Here is a 15839-nt window from a genome sequence, read left to right as displayed (position 1 = left end):
GATCTATGTGTCTGTTTTTGTGCCAGTACCATGCTGTCTTGATGATGACAGCTTTGTAATAGAGCTTGAAGTCCGGAATTGTGATGCCACCAACTTTGGCTTTGTTTTTCAATATCCCTTTGGCTATTCGAGGTCTTTTCTGGTTCCATATAAATTTTAAAATTATTTGTTCCATTTCTTTGAAAAAGATGGATGGTACTTTGATAGGAATTGCATTAAATGTGTAGATTGCTTTAGGTAGCATAGACATTTTCACAATATTTATTCTTCCAATCCAGGAACATGGAACGTTTTTCCATTTCTTTGTGTCTTCCTCAATTTCTTTCATGAGTACTTTATAGTTTTCTGAGTATAGATTCTTAGCCTCTTTGGTTAGGTTTATTCCTAGGTATCTTATGGTTTGGGGTGCAATTGTAAATGGGATTGTCTCCTTAATTTCTTTCTTCTGTCTTGTTGGTGTAGAGAAATGCAACTGATTTCTGTGCACTGATCTTATATCCTGACACTTTACTGAATTCCTGTACAAGTTCTAGCAGTTTTGGAGTGGAGTCTTTTGGGTTTTCCACATAGAGTATCATATCATCTGCGAAGAGTGATAATTTGACTTCTTCTTTGCTGATTTGGATGCCTTTAATTTCCTTTTGTTGTCTGATTGCTGAGGCTAGGACTTCTAGTACTATGTTGAATAGCAGTGGTGATAATGGACATCCCTGCCATGTTCCTGACCTTAGTGGAAAAGCTTTCAGTTTTTCTCCATTGAGAATGATATTTGTGGTGGGTTTTTCATAGATGGCTTTGGTTATATTGAGGTATGTGCCCTCTCTCCCTACACTTTGAAGAGTTTTGATCAGAAAGGGATGCTGTACTTTGTCAAATGCTTTTTCAGCATCTATTGAGAGTATCATATGGTTCTTGTTCTTTCTTTTATTGATGTATTGTATCACATTGACTGATTTGCGGATGTTGAACCAACCTTGCAGCCCTGGGATAAATCCCACTTGGTCGTGGTGAATAATCCTTTTAATGTACTGTTGAATCCTATTGGCTAGTATTTTGGTGAGAATTTTCGCATCTGTGTTCATCAAGGATATTGGTCTATAGCTCTCTTTTTTGATGGGAACCTTGTCTGGTTTTGGGATCCAGGTGATGCTGGCCTCATAAAATGAGTTTGGAAGTTTTCCTTCCATTTCTATTTTTTGGAACAGTTTCAGGAGAATAGGAATTAGTTCTTGAAATGTTTGGTAGAATTCCCCCGGGAAGCCGTCTGGCCCTGGGCTTTTGTTTGTTTGGAGATTTTTAATGACTGTTTTAATCTCCTTACTGGTTATGGGTCTGTTCAGGCTTTCTATTTCTTCCTGGTTCAATTTTGGTAGTTTATATATTTCTAGGAATGCATCCATTTCTTCCAGATTGTCAAATTTGTTGGCGTAGAGTTGCTCATAGTATGTTCTTATAATAGTTTGTATTTCTTTGGTGTTAGTTGTGATCTATCCTCTTTCATTCATGATTTTATTTATTTGGGTCCTTTCTCTTTTCTTTTTGATAAGTCTGGCCAGGGGTTTATCAATTTTATTAATTCTTTCAAAGAACCAGCTCCTAGTTTCGTTGATTTGTTCTATTGTTTGTTTGTTTGTTTTTTTTTTTTTTTTTTTTTTTTTTTTTTTTTTTGGTTTCTATTTCATTGATTTCTGCTCTGATCTTTATGATTTCTCTTCTCCTGCTGGGCTTAGGGTTTCTTTCTTGTTCTTTCTCCAGCTCCTTGAGGTGTGGGGTTAGGTTGTGTACCTGAGACCTTTCTTGTTTCTTGACAAATGCTTGTACCGCTATATATTTTCCCCTCAGGATTGCCTTTGTTGTGTCCCAAGATTTTGAACTGTTGTGTTTTCATTATCATTTGTTTCCATGATTTTTTTCAATTCTTCTTTAATTTCCCAGTTGACCCATTCATTCTTTAGAAGGATGCTGTTTAGTCTCCATGTTTTGGGTTCTTTCCAAGCTTCCTCTTGTGGTTGAGTTCTAGCTTCAGAGCATTGTGGTCTGAAAATATGCAGGGAATGATCCCAATCTTTTGGTATCGGTTGAGTCCTGATTTAGGACCGAGGATGTGATCTATTCTGGAGAATGTTCCATGTGCACTAGAGAAGAATGTGTATTCTGTTGCTTTGGGATGAAATGTTCTGAATATATCTGTGATGTCCATCTCATCCAGTGTATCATTTAAGGCCTTTATTTCCCTGTTGATCTTTTGCTTGAATGATCTGTCCATTTTAGTGAGGGGAGTGTTAAAGTCCCCTACTATTATTGTATTATTGTTGATGTGTTTCTTTGATTTTGTTATTAATTGGTTTATATAGTTGGCTGCTCCCACATTGGGGGCATAGATATTTTAAAATGTTAGATCTTCTTGTTGGACAGACCCTTTGAGTATGATATAGTGTCCTTCCTCATCTCTTATTATAGTCTTTGGCTTAAAATCTAATTGATCTGATATAAGGATTGCCACTCCTGCTTTTTTCTGATGTCTATTAGCATGGTAAATTCTTTTCCACCCCCTCACTTTAAATCTGGAGGTGTCTTCGGGCTTAAAATGAGTTTCTTGAAGGCAACATATAGATGGGTTTTGTTTTTTTATCCATTCTGATACCCTGTGTCTTTTGATTGGGGCATTTAGCCCATTAACATTCAGGGTAACTATTGAGAGATATGAATGATATGATTCATTGTATTGCCTGTAAGGTGACTGTTACTGTATATTGTCTCTTTTCCTTTCTGATCTACCACTTGTAGGCTCTCTCTTTGCTTAGAGGACCCCTTTCAGTATTTCCTGTAGAGCTGGTTTGGTGTTTGCAAATTCTTACAGTTTTTGTTTGTGCTGGAAGCTTTTAATCTCTCCTTCTATTTTCAATGATAGCTTAGCTGGGTATAGTATTCTTGGCTGCATGTTTTTCTCGTTTAGTGCTCTGAAAATATCATGCCAGCTCTTTCTGGCCTGCCAGGTCTCTGTGGATAAATCAGCTGCCAATCTAATACTTTTACCATTGTATGTTACAAACTTCTTTTCCCGGGCTGCTTTCAGGATTTTCTCTTTGTCACTAAGGCTTGTAAATTTTACTATTAGGTGACGGGGTGTGGGCCTATTCTTATTGATTTTGAGGGGCGTTATCTGAACCTCCTGAATTTTGATGCTCGTTCCCTTTGCCATATTGGGGAAATTCTCCCCAATAATTCTCTCCAGTATACCTTCTGCTCCCCTCTCTCTTTCTTCTTCTGGAATCCCAATTATTCTAATGTTGTTTCGTCTTATGGTGTCACTTATCTCTCGAATTCTCCCCTCATGGTCCAGTAGCTGTTTGTCCCTCTTTTGCTCAGCTTCTTTATTCACTGTCATTTGGTCTTCTATATCGCTAATTCTTTCTTCTGCCTCATTTATCCTAGCAGTGAGAGCCTCCATTTTTGATTGAACCTCATTAATAGCTTTTTTGATTTCAACTTGGTTAGATTTTAGTTCTTTTATTTCTCCAGAAAGGGCTTTTATATCTCTGGAGAGGGTTTCTCTAATATATTCCATGCCTTTTTCAAACCCGGATAGAACCTTGAGAATTGTCATTTTGAACTCTAGATCTGACATATTACCAATGTCTGTATTGATTAGGTCCCTAGCCTTCGGTACTGCCTCTTGTTCTTTTTTTTGTTGTGAATTTTTCCGCCTTGTCATTTTGTCCAGCTAAGAGTATATGAAGGAGCAAGTAAAATACTAAAAGGGTGGCGACAATCCCAGGAAAATATGCTTTAACCAAATCAGAAGAGATCCCAAATCGTGAGGGGGTATTTCTCCCCCCTCACGATTGGGTGAGGGATCTCCTCTGATTGGGATCTCCTCTGATTGGGATCTCCCAATCTCTTCTGATTAGGATCTCTTCTGATTTGGGGATAAAAAGAGGTTCCAAAAGAAAGAAAGAAAAAAAAATTAAAAAAAGAGATTGAATTAAAAATTCAATCAAGAATTAAAAAAGAGATTGAAGAGATTGGGATCTCTTCTGATTTGGGGATAAAAAGAGGTTCAAAAATAAAGAAAGAAAAAAAGAAAATAAAGAATTAAAAAAAAGAAAACGAATAAAGAAAAGTATAAAAAAGAATATATATATATATATATATATATATTAGATAAAGTAGTTAAAAAACGTTAAAAAAGAAAAGGGTAAAAGTTAAAAAAATTTTAGCAGAAGAAGAGAAAAAAAATCAAAAAGAAAAAAATTAAAATAACTGCAAGACTAAGAAATCACAGGGAGAAAGCCATGAGTTCCGTGGTTTGTTTTTTCCTCCTCTGGAATTCTGCTGCTCTTCTTGGTATTGAAACTGCACTCCTTGGTAGGTGAACTTGGTCTTGCCTGGATTTCTTGTTGATCTTCTGGGGGAGGGGCCTGTTGTATTGATTCTCAAGTGTCTTTGCCCCAGGCGGAATTGCACCGCCCTTACCAGGGGCCGGGCTGAGTGATCCGCTCGGCTTTGCTTTCAGGAACTTTTGTTCCCTGAGCGCTTTCCATAGAGTTTTGGAGGACGGGAATACAAATGGCGGCCTCCTGTTCTCTGGCCCGGAGGAGCCAAGAGCCTGGGGCCCCGCTCCCCAGTGTGCCCTCAGTGAACAGCTCCTAGTAACTCCCGTCTGCCTGACCTCTGGCCACGCTCTGAGCTCACCGAGCCTGCGACCCGTTCAAGGCAACACCGAGCTGTGAGCTTACTGTCGGCTCTGTCTCTATAGCCGGCTTTCCCGTTCCAATATCCGCAAGCTCTGCAACACTCAGACACCCCCGATCCTTCTGTGACCCTGCGAGACCAGAGGCCACGCTGACCCCACGTGGGCTTCGCCCCGGTTTAGCCTCTGGGGCGATGTCCCTCAGCGGAACAGACTTTTAAAAGTCCTGATTTTGTGCTCCGTTGCTCCACCGCTTGCCGGGAGCCGCCCCCCCCCCCCCCGGGGTCTATCTTCCCGTCGCTTTGGATTCACTTCTCCTCCAGTCCTACCTTTCAGAAAGTGGTTGTTTTTCTGTTTCTAGAATTGCTGTTCTTCTCTTCGATCTGCCGATGGATTTGCAGATGTTTGCAATCTTTAGATAAGCTCTCTAGCTGATCTCCTGTTAGCTGAAGTAGTCTCAGCCTGCTACTTCTCTGCCATCTTGACTCCTCCCCCTCCTCTGCCCATTTCTTGATTGGATTATTTGTTCTTTGGGTGTTGAATTTGCTAAGCTCTTTATAGATTTTGGATACTAGCCCTATATCTGATATTCTGTTTGCAAATATCTTCTCCCATTCTGTCAGTTGTCTTTTGGCTTTGTTAACTCTTTCCTTTGCTGTGCAAAAGCTTTTGATTTTGATGAAATCCCGATAGTTCATTTTTGCCCTTGCTTCCCTTGCCTTCGGTGAAGTTCCTAGGAAGAAGTTGCTGTGGCTGAGGTCGAAGAGGTTGCTGCCTGTGTTCTCCTCAAGGATTTTGATGGATTCCTTTCTCACACTGCGGTCCTTCATCCATTTTTAGTCGATTTTCTTGTGTGGTGTAAGGAAATGGTCCAGTTTCATTTTTCTGCCTGTGGCTGTCCAATTTTCCCAACACCATTTGTTGAAGAGGCTGTCTTTTTTCCATTGGACATTCTTTCCTGCTTTGTCAAAGATTAGTTGACTATAGAGTTGAGGGTCTATTTCTGGACTCTCTATTTTGTTCCATTGATCTATGTGTCTGTTTTTCTGCCAGTACCATACTGTTTTTTTTTAAGATTCTTTTTTATTTGACAGAGAGAGAAATCACAAGTAGGCAGAGAGGCAGGCAGAGAGAGAGTGAGGAGGAAGCAGGCTCCCTGTGGAGCAGAGAGCCTAACATGGGGCTCGATCCCAGGACCCTGGGATCATGACCTGAACTGAAGGCAGAGGCTTTAACCCACTGAGCCACTCAGGTGCCCCATTACCATACTGTCTTGATGATGACAGCTTTGTAACAGAGCTTGAAATATAATGGTGTTGCCCCCAACCTTGGCTTTCTTTTTCAATATTTCTCTGGCTATAAAAGTCTTTTCTGGTACCATATAAATTTTAGGATTATTTGTTCCATTTCTTTGAAAACAAAATGGATGGGATTTTGATAGGGATTGCATTAAATGTGTAGATTGCTTTAGGTAGCATAGACATTTTCACAATATTTGTTCTTCCACTCCGTGAGCATGGAGCATTTTTCCATTTCTTTTTGTCTTCCTCAATTTCTTTCATGAGTTCTTTATAGTTTTCTGAGTATGGATCCTTGCCTCTTTGGTTCGGTTTGTTCCTAGGTATCTTATGGTTTTGGGTACAATTATAAATGGGATTGACTCCTTAATTTCTCTTTCTTCTGTCTTGTTGTTGGTGTATAGAAACGTAACTGATTTCTGTGCATTGATTTTGTATCCTGACACTTTACTGAATTCCTGTACAAGTTCTAGCAAGTGTGGAGTGGAGTCTTTGGGTTTTCCACATATGGTATCATATCAACTGCAAAGAGTGATAGTTTGACTTCTTCTTTCCTGCTTTGGATGCCTTCAGTTTCTTTTTGTTGTATGAAGGCTGAGGCTAGGACTTATAGTACTATGTTGAATATCAGTGGTAATGGATATCCTTGCCATGTCCCTGACCTTAGCAGAAAAGCTCTGTTTTTCTCCATTGATAATGATATTTGCAGTGGGTTTTTCATAAATGGCTTTGATGATATTGAGGTTTGTGCCCTCTATCCCTACACTTTGAAGAGTTTTGATCAAGAAGGGATGCTGTACTTTGTCAAATGCCTTTTCAGCATCTATTGAGAGTATCATATGGTTCTTGTTCTTTCTTTTATTAATCTGTTTTTATCACATTGATTGATTTGCAGATATCGAACCAACCTTGCAGCCCTGGAATAAATCCCACTTGGTTGTGGTGAATAATCCTTTTCATTTTCTGTTGGATCCTATTGGCTAGTATTTTGGTGAGAATTTTCACATCTCTGTTCATCAAGGATATTGGTCTGTAATTCTCTTTTTTGATGGAATCCTTGTCTGGTTTTGGAATCAAGGTGATGCTGGTCTCATAAAATGATTTTGGAAGTTTTCCTTCCATTTCTATTTTTTTAACAGTTTCAGGAGAATAGGAATTAATTCTTCTTTAAATGTTTGGTAGAATTCCCCTGGAAAGCTCTCTGATCCTGGGCTCTTGTTTGTTTGGAGATTTTTGATGATGGTTTCAATCTCCTTACTGGTTATGGGTCTGTTCAGGTTTACTATTTCTTCCTGGTTCAGTTGTGGTTGTTTATATGTCTCTAGGAATGCATCCATTTCTTCCAGATTGTCAAATTTGCTGGCATTGAGTTGCTCATAATATGTTCTTATAATTGTTTGTATTTCTTTGGTGTTGGTTGTGATCTCTCCTCTTTCATTCATGATTTCATTTATTTGTGTCCTTTATCTTTTCTTTTTGATAAGTCTGGCCAGGGTTTTATCAATCTTATTAATTCTTTCAAAGAACCAGCTCCTAGATTCATTGATTTGTTCTATTGTTTTTCTGATTTCTATTTCATTGATTTCTGCTCTGATCTTTGTGATTTCTCTTCTCCTGATGGGTTTAGGCTTTCTCTGATTTTCTTTATCCAGCTCCTTTAGGTGTAGGGTTGGGTTGTTCATTGGAGAACTTTCTTGTTTCTTGAGGAAGGTTTGTATCACTATATATTTTCCTTTTAGGACTGCATTTGCTGTGTCGCACAGATTTTGAACCATTCTGTTTTCATTATCATTTGTTTCCATGAGTTTTTTCATTTCTCCTTTAATTTCCTGGTTTACCCATTCATTCTTTAGAAGGATGCTCTTTAGTCTCCATGTATTTGGGTTCTTTTCAAATTTCCTGTTGTGATGGAGTTCTAGCTTCAGAGCAGTGATCTGAAAATATGCAGGGATTGATCCCAATCTTTTGATACCACTTGAGACCTGATGTATGGCCCAGGATGTCATCTATTCTGGAGAATGTTCCATGTGAACTAGAGAAGAATGTGTATTCTGTTACTTTGGGATGGAATGTTATGAGTAGATCTGTGATATCTATCTGGTCCAGTGTGTTATTAAGACCTTTATTTCCTTGTTGATATTTTGCTTGGATGATCTGTCCATTTCAGTGAGGGGAGTGTTAAAGTCCCCTACTATTTTTGTATTATGGTCGATGTGTTTCTTTGATTTTGTTCTTAATTGGTTTATATAGTTGGCTGCTCCCATGATAGGGGCATAGATATTTAAAATTGTTAGATCTTTTTCCTGGACAGACCCTTTGAGTATGATATAGTGTCCTTCCTTGTCTCTTACTATAGTCTTTGGCTTAAAATCTAATTGATCTGATATAAGGATTGCCACCCCAGCTTTCTTTTGATGTCCATTAGCATGGTAAATTGTTTTCCACCCCATCACTTTAAATCTGGAGGTAACTCTGGGTCTAAAATGAGTTTCTCATAAACAACCTATTGATTTTTTTTAATCCATTCTGATACCCTGTGTCTTCTGATTGGGGCATTTAGTCCATTTACATTCCAGGTAACTATTGAGAGATATGAATTTAATGCCATTGTATTGCCTCTACAGTGACTATTACTATATATTGTCTCTGTTCCTTTCTGGTCTATTATTTTTAGGCTCTCTCATTGCTTAGAGGACCCCTTTCAATATTTTCTGTTGAACTGGTTTGGTGTTTACAAATTCTTTGTTTTTGTTTGTCCTGAAAGGTTTTTTTTAAGATTTTATTTATTTTATTTGACAGACAGAGATCACAAGTAGGCAGAGAGGCAGGCAGAGAGAGAGGGAGGAGGAAGCAGGCTCCCTGCTGAGCAGAGAGCCCGATGCGGGGCTCGATCCCAGGACCCTGGGATCATGACCTGAGCCAAAGGCAGAGGCTTTAACCCACCGAGCCACCCAGGTGCCCCTGTCCTGAAAGGTTTTTATCTCTCCTTCTATTTTCAATGATAGCTTAGCTGGATATAGGATTCTTGGCTTCATATTTTTGTCATTTAGTGCTCTGAATATATCATGCCAATTCTTTCTGGCCTGCCAGGTCTCTGTTGATTAGTCTGCTGTTAATCTAATGTTTTTATCATGGTATGTTACAGACTTCTTGTCCTGTGATGCTTTAAGGATTTTCTCTTTGTCTCTAAGACTTGTCAATTTTACAATTATATGACAGGGTGTGGAGCTATTCTTACTGACTTTGAGGGGGGTTCTCTCCTGGAAACTCCTGGATTTTGATGCTTTTTCCCTTTGCCATATTAGGGAAATTCTCTACTATAATTCTCTCCAATATATCTTCTGCTCCCCCTCTCTTTCTTCTTCTTCTGGAATCCCAATTATTCTGATGTTGTTTCATCTTACGGTATCACTTATCTCTCGATTTCTCCCCTCGTGGTCCAGTAGTTGTTTGTCTCTCTTTTGCTCAGCTTCTTTATTCTCTGTCATTTGGTCTTCTATATCACTAATTCTCTCTTCTGCCTCATTTATCCTAGCAGGGAGAGCCTCCATTTTTTTTTTATTGCACTTCATTAACAGCGTTTTTGAGTTCAACTTGGTTAGGTTTTGTTCTTTTATTTCTCCAGACAGCGTTTCTCTAATAACTTTCATGCCTTTTTCAAGCCTGGATAGCATCTTGGGAATCATAATTCTGAACTCTAGATCTGACATATTACCAATGTCTGTATTGATTAGGTCCCTAGCCTTTGGTACTGCCTCTTGTTCTGTGTTTTTTTTTTTGTTTTTTTTTTTTTTTGTGGTGAGTTTTTCCGCCTTGTCATTTTAATCCAGATAAGAATATATGAAGGAGTGAATAAAATACTAAAAGGGTGGCAAATACCACAGGAAAGTGTGCTTTAACCAAATCAGAAGAGACCCCAAACCATGGGGGGAAGAAAGCGGGTAAAAAGAAGATCAGAAAAAAAAATTAAACAGTAAGCAAACAAACAAATATATATATTAGACTGTTGAATAGAACAGGGTCACCCACTTAATTTTGGGAGTATTTTGGTCTCTTAGAAGAAACCACCTCCCAAAATTTTAAAGAATGAAAAACATAAGGGTAAACACAATGAAGGGATGGAATATGGTTATAAAGATGAAAAAAATTTTTAAGTTTCTATAAAAGGAGTTGATAAGGATAAATTGGTTGGGAGAATAAAGAAAAAGAAATTGGAGACAATTTGCTCAGGCTGGAAACTATAATAAAGCCCTGTGCTAGATTTAGGGTATATTTTGATCTATTAGAAGTTGTAACCCATATTTTTTTTAGAAGAAAAAACCCTATGTGTAAACAAAAAATAAAGTTAGATATAATGAAGGATAAAATATGGTTTTAATAATGAAGGTTCCAATTTTTTTTAATGAAAGGTATTGTTAAGAGAAACTAGTTAAAAACGTTAAAAGAGGAAGGGGTAAAAGTTAAAAAAATAGTAGAAGAAAAAAACAAAATTAAAAAAACTTACTAAGTTTGCAAGACTAAAGAATCATGGGGAGAAAACCATGAATTCCCTGCTTTGCTTTCTCCTCCTCTGGAATTCCGCTGTTCTCTTGGTATATGAACTTGGTCTTTGCTGGATTTCTTGTTGACCTTCTGGGGGAGGGGCATATTATAGTGATTCTCAAGTGTCTTTGCCCAAGGTGGAAATGCACTGCCTTTACCAGGGGTAAGGTTAAGTTATCCGCTCGGGTTCACTGTCCCTGAATGCTTTCTGTAGAGTTCCAGGAGTCGGGAATGAAAATGGTGGCCTCCCAATCTCTGGCCCAGAGGAGCCGAGAGCATGGGGCACTACTCCTCAGTGCGCCCTCAGAGAAAAGAGCTCAATCACTCCCATCTCCCTGGCCTCCAACCTGTGACCAAACTTCTCTGTCTCTGGCACACGGCCCTGCCTGGAGTCTCTGAACCCCACCAACCCATGAGTTCTTCCAGGGGGGTCTCCCTGGATCTTTTGGGGTCCCTGCTCACAGAGCAGTGGCCTGTGCCACAGATCACAATAAGGTAACCCTGAGCAGAGAGCTCGCTCCTCGACTCCATCTCTGTAGCCAGCTTCCCCACTCTAATACCTATGAGCTCTGAAACACTCAGATAGCCCCCATCCTTCTGTGAGCCTGAGAGACCTGAGGCCACGCTCTGCTGGCATGGGCTTCACCCCGGCTTAGCCTCTGGAGCAATGTCACTCAGTGGAGCAGACTTTTAAAAGTTCTGATTTTGGGACGCCTGGGTGGCTCAGTTGGTTGGACGACTGCCTTCGGCTCAGGGCGTGATCCTGGAGTCCCGGGATCGAGTCCCGCATCAGGCTCCCAGCTCCATGGGGAGTCTGCTTCGCTCTCTGACCTTCTCCTCGCTCGTGCTCTCTCTCACTGTCTCTCTCTCTCAAATAAATAAATAAAATCTTTAAAAAAAAAAAAAGTTCTGATTTTGTGCTCCATTGCTCTGCTGCTAGCCGGGAGCTGGCTCCTCCCCCTGCGGTCTATCTCCCCATAGCTTTGGAGTCACTTCTCTGCTGGCCCTACCTTTCAGAAAGTGGTCAGTTTTCTGTTTCTAGAATTGCTGCTCTTCTTCTATTCGGTCTCCTGTTGGATTTGTAGGTGTTTGGGATGGTTTGATAAGCTATCTTGCTGATCTCCTGCTATCTGATGTTGTCTCAGCCTGCTACTTCTCTGCCATCTTGAATCCTCCCTGGATTGACTTTTTTTTTTTCATGTATTACTTTTAAAGAACCCCTTTGTATTGGTGAAACAAAAACTTGCTTTTTTCCTTCCACACTCATTAGAGTCATTTTAACCATAAATATTATGTACTTTAATTTTAAGGAAATGACATGAATACAAAACAACACTTACCCATTATGAAAATATGAAATACAACAGAACTTTATAAAGTTTGCTGACTGAAGAGGCTGTGGGGCCTCAGAGGGGGTCATTAAAGGCCTTGGTCTCAGACAGAAAGGGTTCACATTCCAGACGTATCCTTGCCTTGCTGAATGACTCGGGGCAAGGGACTTAACTTGGCTGAGCCTCCATTTTTCCACGTGCAAAATGGGCATGGTGACACTCTCCCTCAGAGTGATTTTATGAGAATTTTTGTGAGACAAGCCACATAAAACTCTAGCTCCTTGTCTGGCACAGGGGAGCTCTAGATGAAATCATCATTAGTATGCTTGAGAAGTTCCCAACAGGGACGGAGGACTCTCCCTCATGACAGGGACCATGCACATGTGTTTGGAGTCACAGTGCCGTCTGCTTTTCAAAAGCCCTACTTTTTTTTTTTTTCATTTCTTTTAATACAGAGAGCGGTGAGGTCCTGGCATGTCTTTACAAAGAGAAATGCAAATTGTCCTCACTCGGGGGTGTGGAAAATACAGTAGAAGAATTGCAGCTGATGTTGAATCAGCCTTTAATTAGTTGGGGGGCTAGGGCCCAGAGAAGGCCAGGCCTGTACTCCCCTCTCTCCATGGTAAATAAAACCCAGCCAGGACCAGGGAGCCCACCAAGGATTTTGAAAACACTTGGCCTGTTTTGCCATTTCTTTCAAGCAGACAGCAGTAAAAGGTGTTCTCACCAATTACTCTGCTCACCTGCCTTGCTGATCAATCAGAAAATGCATTTAATCACTTTGCATCTATAAGAGGATCCCCCATCCTGCCCCCCACCGTGATTAGACTTATGCCAGAAGCTTAAAAAAAAAAAAAAACATTTGGGATGGATCTGGGAATTGGAAATAAAAGCCATTATATCACAGGACACTGCCTTTGGCCATGACCACTGGACAGGGTTTTATATGGCTCTGAGAGCAGTGCCCTCCTGTAAAGTGGACTGTGTGCTTTTGCCAAGATGTGTGATTTCAGAGGGCTGTTGGATGGACTCTGATGTCCTCTGTGGTCTCGTGGCAGAGAATATCAATCAACGCCCATTGCCACTACATATGGCTGATGGGAGAGGGCGGGGAGAGGAGAGCAAGACAGAGCGTGTGCTTTGCATTAGGTAACCCTGGGTCCCTGCACAGTCTAGCCACAGGGCTTGATGGGGCTGCCGTGTGTAAGTCGGTCCCCAGTGGTATTTGGGATATACTTGTATTGAAAGATTACTGCTTGTTTTACTGAAATTCAAATTTCATTGGGCATCCTGCATTTTTTATTTGCTAAATCTGGCAACCCCAGGCCTTGAGCAAATTTCTCAACTTCTTTGAGCCTTAGTTTCCCAGATGTAAAGTGGAACGACTGTAAAATCAGCCACAGTGTTAAAGTGAAATTTGTACAACACCTGGATTCCAGAGCTGGACATAAAATGAGCTGTTCAGGAGATGGTACTCACTACTGTTAGTTCCCAAACAGATGTTTTTGTCCATTTCAGCTATATTGTCACAGGTGATAATAAAGGTAACATTAAGTTCTACGATTATACCCTGTCCATTGTTACCTGGTAAAGCAACTTCAGACTGAGCTCCATAATGATCCTGTCATTTTCCAAGGTCCCAACAGCTCCCCCCACCGAAAAATCAAACTATCCTCCAGACTGCACTCTAAAAGGTGAACTTTTTATTGTAAGGTAACTTGCTAATGAATCCAGGGCTGGCTCAGTGAGTTAATCCTCTGCCTTCAGCTCAGGTCGTGATTCCAGAATCCTGGGATCGAGCCCCATATCAGGCTCCCTGCTCAGTAGGCAGCCAACCTCCCCGTCTCCATCTACCTGCCTCTTTGCCTACTTGTGACCTCTCTCTCTCTGTGTGTCAAATAAATTTCAAAAATCTTAAATAAATAAATAAATAAATAATAAAAATGAATGGTAAAATAAATTAAAAAGTAAAATTAATAAAATAAAATGAATAATTTGCAAATAAAATATTAAAATTATTTAAAATAATAATAAAACTAATAAGAAAATAAATAAATTGATAATTGCCCAGGTTACATTTCAAAGCAGAATTTTCAGGACACCCGACTGGTTCAGTGTGTTAAGCATCTGCCTTCTCTGGTCATGAGGCCGGCGTCCTGGAATGGAATCCCGCATTGGGCTTGCTGCTCAAAGGGGAGTCTGCTTCTCCCTCTGCTCGGTCCCTCCCCCATACTTGTGCTCTCCATCTCTCTCTGACAAATATGTAAATAAAATCTTTAAAAAAATTTCAAGGCAGAATTTTAGAAATAACCTCTAAAAAGTAGAGCTGCCCGGATGGCTCATGCGGTGGAGTGTGTGATGATTGGTCTCAGGGTTGTGAGTTTGAGTCCCCCCTGGGTGTAGAGATGGAATAAGGCATGAGAAATAACCTCTAAAAACAAAGAATTTTGTCATTTTTCTCTACGGATAGATAAAAATCTATATCCACATTATAAAAATATGTGAGCCATGTTATGTTGGGACTCCCATTACTGAACAATTGGAAAGCATGTTCAAATACAGAGGATCTTTGATCAAAGCAAACTGTTGGACTATTACTGGTGGGATTACAGTTCAGGATTTCAGAAACCCACCTCCAAGGCTTCCCATATGGGGTGGGGGTTTTTCCTGCTACTCCAAGAACACAGCTCGCTCCTGGCCCCGGGGGAATCGTTTTCAGCAGCAAAACGCCAGGCCAAGTTTTCAGCCTCCTGTGCCCCCGGCAGCATGTCTGTGGCCTCAGAAACTGTCATTGCTTGAAGTTTCTCTGTGTGCACCTGGTGTGGGTTGGGCCGTGAGCAGATGAAAGCTCTGGTACTAGGCCAGCCCTGGACACAGGGAAGGGTAGATGCCACCCACTCGTGCAAGCAGGTACAGGGTCCCACCAAACTGCTATGCAGATGAGGAAGAGACTGACTAGGACACAGCGGGGGTGATCTGCCCACTGGGGACCTGACATGCAGCCAGGAGGAAGGGCAGGATCTAGATGGCCTCACTGTATCCCTAGGTCGCTGCTCCTCCCCTCTTTCCTATCTGCCCTGTGTCTCAGTGTGTGCGTGTGTGTGTGCGTGCATGTGTGTGTGTGTGTGTGTGTATGTGTGTGTTGTCAGTCCCCTCTATTTCCTCTCCCCTCCCACCTCCTTCTGCAGTGCTGCCCCTTCTCTGCTTCTCTGTCTGCTTGCTGCCCCATCTTTCCCAACTACCTGCCACTGTGTCCACAGCAGTCAGCATCATCTCTCAGCCCCCAGGCCACCTTTCTTGCATGCTCAGGCCAGCACCCTTAAAGCCCAAGCTGTACTTCCTGGGAGAGTGGCAAAAGGGGGCCCTGTGGGGGACAGGGGTCCACCCCGCCTATGGGCCACACTGCAAATGTAGCTGTCGGGGTCAGGGCAGGGTACAGGGAACGGGCCCCGCTCAGGCCCCAGTCCCAGTGTGGGGACTGCTCAGCACCTTCTCCCCCTTCCCACCCTTCTCCAGCAAGCTCTAAGACCTGAACGGATGAGGGACAGTAAGGGCCTGAGTTCTAGCCAGGCCTGCAAGCCTCTAGGACCCAGCTCTCAGCATGGACTCAGGGTGGCACCAGCCTACCAGCTGGGTGACCTGGGACAGGCGGTGAATCATCTGCGTGTCTCAGCGTCCCCAACTACGGAACAGGGAAGAGAAGACTCCCTACTTCTTAAAGCGCCTCTGAGGACTCGATAGGGATGAACAGACATGAAGAACTTGGCACAGCAGTTACCTGCAGTCAGTGGTGAGAATTCGGTTCTGAGTGGCAGCAGCAGCGAGAGAGAAAAGCCCAGGGAGCACCGGGATCACAGTTGTAGCTGACAGGCGGGCTTATCACCCATTGCTGTGTGGACCCACACATGCCAGGGGACCCCTGGGGTCTCTGTGAGAGAGTATTACCAGAAACAATTGCCCTTTGGGTTTCAGTGG

The 15839-nt window shown here is 41.5% G+C and overlaps 1 protein-coding gene across 1 annotated transcript in view; it reads left to right on the top strand.

Annotated features, from left to right (window-relative positions):
• Positions 1-15408, top strand: part of LOC122898011 (cilia- and flagella-associated protein 251-like) — a 44479-nt gene extending 29071 nt beyond the window's left edge. The window contains 1 exon segment of the mRNA XM_044236198.1: positions 15381-15408. The gene's annotated coding sequence lies outside the window, so the exon portion shown is untranslated.
• The last annotated feature ends 431 nt before the right edge of the window (positions 15409-15839 follow it).

This window comes from Neovison vison, unplaced genomic scaffold (assembly GCF_020171115.1).
Source record: "Neovison vison isolate M4711 unplaced genomic scaffold, ASM_NN_V1 Scaffold_088, whole genome shotgun sequence".
NCBI classification, from domain to species: Eukaryota; Metazoa; Chordata; class Mammalia; order Carnivora; family Mustelidae; genus Neogale; species Neogale vison.
Note: the sequence above shows the minus strand (reverse complement) of the source record. Positions and strands in the feature narration are given on the sequence as shown.